This window comes from Amblyomma mixtum, chromosome 3, assembly GCF_055824585.1.
Source record: "Amblyomma mixtum isolate Tamu chromosome 3, ASM5582458v1, whole genome shotgun sequence".
In the NCBI taxonomy this organism is placed as follows: Eukaryota; Metazoa; Arthropoda; class Arachnida; order Ixodida; family Ixodidae; genus Amblyomma; species Amblyomma mixtum.
In genome coordinates, this window is record NC_143014.1 from 163,824,554 (window position 1) to 163,831,084 (window position 6,531).

The window sequence follows — 6,531 nt, forward strand, 5'->3', positions numbered from 1 at the left end:
AATAAACAAAAGTGGTCCAAGCACAGATCCTTGGGGAACTGCCGATTCAACTGGAATGCTATGTGAGAGGGCACCATTCAGTGTAACAAACTGGCGCCTGTTTGTCAGGTAAGCTTTAATCCAGGTTATTAGTTTATCGTTTTTATTACAGAACTCAATTTATATATTAGCTTGTTATGAGAAACCGTATCAAAGGCCTTGCGGAAATCTTAAAATATTACGTCAGTTTGTTTTCCTTCGTCTATGGCTTCTGCAAAATGATGAATTGTTTGTATTAGCTGTGTTCATGTCGAATATCCTTTCCTGAAACCATGTTGAGCTTTCGATATTACGTTATGTTCTTCAAGAAAGGTAGATAAATGTTTATGAATAATGTGCTCAAGTATCTTACACGCTGTGGAAGTAAGTGAAATAGGGCGATAGTTTTGCACCTGTGCTTTGTCACCAGTTTTATGTAAAGGTTTAACTCTGGCAACTCGCCAGTCATCGGGTAGGGGGCCTGCCTCTATAGACCTTCTAAAAATGACACATAAATACTTGGAGCACCATTGCGCGTACTGCTTCAGAAAGGCATTTGGGATGTCGTCTGGGCCAAACGATTTCTTAACATCAAGATTTAGAAGTAAATTGAACACTCCATTTTCAGATATGGTAACATCAGGTATAGGGGGTAAAGACAGACTGAATGATGGGAGATGACCATTGTCTGCAGTAAAAACAGTTTTAAAGTGGTTATTAAAGGCTGCACAGGCTGCATTATCATCGCGTATACATTTTCCATCTATTACAAACATGTCGGCACTGCGGGAACTCGGGGTAATCGTCCTCCAGAATTTTTCAGGAGATTTTTTAATAAATGATGGGAGTTGGACACCAAAATATCTTTCTTTGTCAAGTAAAGTCTGATCTTTTAATTGTTGTGACACCTCCTCAATAACACGGGCTATGGAAGGGGTGGCTGATTTCGCTCGCTTTTTAAGACGTTTTCGTCGACGTTGCAAGTGCAGCGTCTCTCTGCTGATCCAAGGGTTGCGGCTACAAGACTGCTTAGATATCTTCGGCACGGAACACCGGATACATTCATGAACCATGTTCTTGAAGATGAGCCACAAGTCATTATTTCAAGGATTCGTTTGAAAATCGTCATAACGAAGGTTAAGAATGTCAATGATGGACTCATTATCTGCTCGTGAAAAATTTGGAAAGGAATGAAAAGCATCTTCATGCTTTAAAGAAACATCATTTAGTCACAATAAAACTGCCTTATGATCTGATATACAAGTAGCAATATCACAAGAGATGTTTTACGTAATGTTGCCACTTAGAAAAAAGAGATCTAGGATGGACATCGAACCGTGCTGTATTCTTGTAGGCTCATTTACAACTTGCAGCAGATCAAAGTTTAAGGCAAGGTCCAGCATTTCGTTTTGATTGATTGATCGATTGATTGATTGATCAATCAATCAATCAATCAATCAATCAATCAATCAAGTAGGCGTTTTATATTGATCAGAAGATGACGAGGGTTGGCCCAGGTAAAAAGTGGAATCAATTTCCACCTGAAACAGCCTGAGCCCCCCGTACACAGGACCTGCAGCGTAAGGGTACACGTGTAATAAGAACAACACGGATATGATTTGCGTGGGAAACAAAAGCACAAAACATTTGGCCCTAAGATGTACAGCCTTTGTCAAAAGTTTGGAGCCCAGGTGGTTTTCTTATGAGCCAAACTATGGCGCTCTTAATGAATCTCTAGCGCTCCAAATTTCCTGAACGTGAGAAGATTTCTGGTACTGCCTCCTGCAGTAGGTGGGACTTTCACGAATGCTCCTGGAGTCCCAATATAAAGCTTAGAAGTGAACGCCCTGGGCTCTAAACTTTTGACAAAGACTGTACATACTGTTAATTTATCTGCACAAATAAGTAATCACGAAACATATGTCAAGCGTGGCAGTCACTATTTCGCAAATATACGAGAAAAAGAAGGGCATCAAGCGGTCGAATGCAGTTTCAAGCATAAGTAACGCAAATAAGATTGCAGCCGTAAACACGTCACGAATGTCTTGCACACTGTAGGTATCAGTACAAACATTCTTCGAGAGAAGCTTAATCGCGTAGCATTTGATTACCATATTGAGTGTGTGAGAAGGGGATGCACCAAAACTCAGGATTTCTAGAAGTGCATATGGGATCATTCACTTTTCGACTGCATACATCTAGAAAGGTATCGTGGATACCTCGTTGCTCAATAATATTCTCAGAGTTTCTGAATTTCGATGATATTGAAGCGGGTAAACAACTCCTCTTTGTGGCCTCGGTATTCTACATGTTCAATAAAACGAATCGCTTTCTTTTGCGGTAGGAATAGTTTTTGAATATTAGTCTTCGTGGAACTGCCCCAGGCCAGAAAACAATACCTAACACAAGGATAATAAGGAAGGAATAAGGATAAGGACCAATAACTAGTACAACTAACACCTAGATTATGATTTTAAATCGCACAAGTGAAAGGAAGCGAAATTTTGCGAGAACCCTCGTGCATTTTGAAAATTTAGATATAACACTGTCAATCGAGCATTACAGCTCGAATTTGTGTGAAAAAAAAAAAAAAACTTCTAGTGCTATAACAGATGCTGAAAGGTTTATAGTGCAATTCCCCATCCACATTCTTTTGTTGCGGAATAAATTTCAGTTTCAATTTTGCAGCCAAGGGTACCTGAAGGGGGAACGCTTCTGCCCTCTTGCATTGTCTTCGCTACCTTTCATCATCTCCAGCACCATTCACTTCAGATACAGAGCGCGAACGAAAAGTAAACGGTTTGTGCTCTATGGCGTTTCGGGTGATCGCTCATTTTGTCTGTTGCTATGGATCCATTCGAGCTTTTGAAGGCATTGTGGGCATGATGCCTCGTTTGTCTCAATAACAAACACAATTCTTTGAGGCGGTAACCAGGTTTCACAGGGAAAGACACGCAGAGGGAATTCGCACCGTTGGGGTTGTCAGCAGCGAGGCTAGACGTGCAAGTTCATCCACTGCTTGGGTCTCATGCCCGGCAGCTCTTGCTGTTCGTTGCTTTGCATGATATTCAGGCGCCAAGTAGACAGTCTTAAAGGGACAGTGAGGAGAGCTCTATCAATATTTTTTTTACAGCAAAATCCGATAGTTTGGCATTTCATGGCTTTGTTGCCACTTGGCCGGCAGCGAAAGATGCATTTATTTCTAAGAAATTTGGATTAGAAGTTGAAAAAGTTTTCCCGCCGCTCTGATTCCAACTTGGGATACTCCTATGACGACACAGGACTAAGTGACGTGAAACATGACGTGCACATGACGTAACGCAGACTCCGTGATTTCTGACGGCCAGCAGTGCGGCCTGGCAGCAGCCGAAAACAAAGCTACCGCCGGCCACACGTTGAAGGCATCTATCGGCTATTGAGGCCGTCGCTACCGTCGCTTCGTTTACGTTTGCACCGGCGTTTTGCCAGCGTTACGATGGATCCCGTTCTCGAAGTCGTCAATGAAGTTCTAGCAAACAGACACCTTTAGCATACCGTGTACCTTGTTTGCGCTAGCGGAATACCGGGAGCCCGCCTACTGCCGGGGAGCAGGCGCTGATTGGTCCCGATGCTGCCGGCGCGCGCGTAGCTGCCGGATACGTGGCGCCATCTGGCGACGTCAAGGAGATTTGCGCATGCATTGGCTGCGCCTCAGTGATTCATAGTTTCTCGTGTTCTAGTGTTTCTAGAACCATTGGTTCCAGCAACACTGTTTTGTCCTATGACGTCGCCACGCTTGTACTTGCGAGTTTGGCCTATGACGGCGATATACCTGTATTTTGGTTCTTGCTCTTTTCTACGTTACAAGAGCTTTGTTGTCAGTATGAGTGGCGTTTATGTAATCAGGAGCTGGTATTCTGTCGATACAAACCAGCTTCAATTTCTCCTCAGTGTCCCTTTAAGCTGGCGTCTATGGTAGCTGGTTCACCGTACTACTGCTGTAGCTTGCAAACGAAACAGCCGTTGGCCTGTTTTTGTCTATTTCTGTCACAAATGAGTTACTGAGCGCCTTACGGCACTCTATCCGCCTCGAATAGCCGGTGCTCTCTTTTAACAAAGGTTGTCTTAAGTGCCGTACTTGGGCGCTGCGCATTTGATTCGTTGTAGCAGAAAAGTGTGTTATGTCCCCATTTCAGCCGCAAACAGACGGAGTGAGGTTCTTCTTCGTACTCTTCAAGTACCTCACATATGCAAGAGGCTGATCCATCGACCATGTTCAGGCTTGAGCAGCCACCTGCTGGCCAACAAACGGAAATCTCAGAAACCTGCATGCAGTACTTTAAGTAATCGCACTTTGACAGGGTGACGCAGTTCTATTAATCCGGAGCAAAAGCTTTTCTCAATCGTCGGACCATTAAAATTTGCACTTACCGCGGAAACGGTGTACCATAAAGGTGCTTGCCTGATTTTTAAGCACCCGTATATCTGAGCGGCGCGTCGGTTCGAGCATAACGGTAAATATTGCAATGCGAGAAGCATTTTTATTTCGCTGCACATTTGAACTCCTCGTCTGACAGAGTTGTGAGGCTCAGTGAATGTTCTTACTTGCATTCGTAAGAAGAGAAATTCGACCGCAGAGAGCCTACAAAGTCATTTCTCCTTGTCGCGATCGCCACTAGCTGCGAAAGTTGCCCACGTTGCGCTCTCCTTTGTTACTTCGGTCTGCCAGCGCGCCCAGAGGACGGTTGATGAACGTCTTGCAATGTAGAATACAAACAACCCATAAAGAGGCGCTCGTTTCCTTCTTGCACAGCTATACTTTCGAGACAAGCTTAAAACATCGCTGCAAAACCTACCAAGGCCAGTGGACAGCCTCGTTAGGCCCGTGTTCCGTGAGGAACCAGCATTAAGGCGCATGAGATTGCCAAGTCCCTTCTCGCTTATAGAGGACTCTGGCCTTATGACGCAGTTGTGAGGGCCGCAGTCTTGATTACAAAGCCCATGCAGACGCAATTATCGTGAAGCTAATGCAGTGTGCATATTATGTCACCACAATTAAGAACCCCGCCCAGTACCGTGTAGGATAGTGCATTTAGTCCGCTGCCAATGCGTTCACCGCCAACGTGTATGACGTCAGCCCATCTCCTAGTCTCTACGCGCTGGCCGCGAGCGAACCAACAGCTGTGCTTTCTGCTTGACCTCTGGCAATGGCACACTACAGGGTAAGGTGTGTCCATGTAAAAACCGGGACAGGCAGGACACCAGCAGCATATCGCACTATTAAACCTACTCGTGCAATGAAGAGGCAGGCACATAAAGCCTGAGATGTTGGAAGCATGGGGGGGGGGGAGTTCCACGTAAGGAGGAGACAAGGAAGAATTTAAAAAGATGTAATTAAGCCCACACTATGAGGCAGCGTGTGGAGCAGTTCCAAGACGTGCGAACTATATGACGTCTTCTCCAGCGTCCCAGACAGGCGACGTGGGCGATGCTTCATGTCTTTGCCTTCCGCTAGCCCTGCCGTTATGAGCCGTCCTTGGGGTCTTAACATTGTCGTCACTGGTGGGAGAAAAGAGAAATTGGAAAAGCGCAGTTCGTTGAGTTAGCACTCCAGCACATGTAAATATTAAACGATATATGCGCGAGCCGTGAGCTGCTGTGCCTTTAGTTTACTGCAGCAGAAAAGTTGAAAGCCAAGAAATCGACTTGGTCATGCTTGCAGCGTGCCAATTTTTGATGCTTAATGCAAATTAATCTGCCATAGGTGTTTGCTTTCTGCAGCTCTCTGGGATTTCTGATGCCATAGACTTTTGAAGAAAACTGTCCTGCACTTCTCTTGTTTCTTGTCTCATGCGTTGTTTACGACTTCCTATAAGAAATTTTCGCTCACGTCCTTAGTTTATGAGAGCAAGCTTTACGGAAACTTGCTGTCTCTTTGTACTGGCCTTATCTCAGGATATTTCGAGTGGCTAAGTTAAAAAAAAAAAGAGGGCGCATGAGAACTTTGCACTGTAATGGTGGATGCAACTACCGTACTTTGTGAAGGCTGGAAGGTGGCCGTAACGCAACACCTGCCGCAGGAGCGTCATTAGCATTGTTTTGCCTTTTCAAAGTTTTTATCCAGGCTTGGGCTTCGCCCTTTCTGTGAGTCGCGTAATGGTCGACCACTGAATTTGGAGAGCGCGACTTTAAAAAATAAAGCTCTACTATACGCGAGTAAATAAGCTAAATATATTCGAACTCATTTGCGCTTGCGAACTCCTCGTTTCTCGAGGCGCATTATGCACACTACAAACTGCTAGGAGCCAGTTGGCTGACAAAGCATGTGTCCTCAAAAAACGAGGCGACAGCACCGGCAAGAAGCACAAACTTCAATAAAGACGAGAAGAGGAGAAGCCTTACTTCACGTCCGGACCGAAGTTTCTCAAGAATCCGTATGCCATCTTCACGCCTTCCTCAAACTCACTCTCCCGTTCCCCTCCCCTAGCTCTTATCTCTTCTCCTCGTTCTATACATTCCCCGCCAAGGATTACC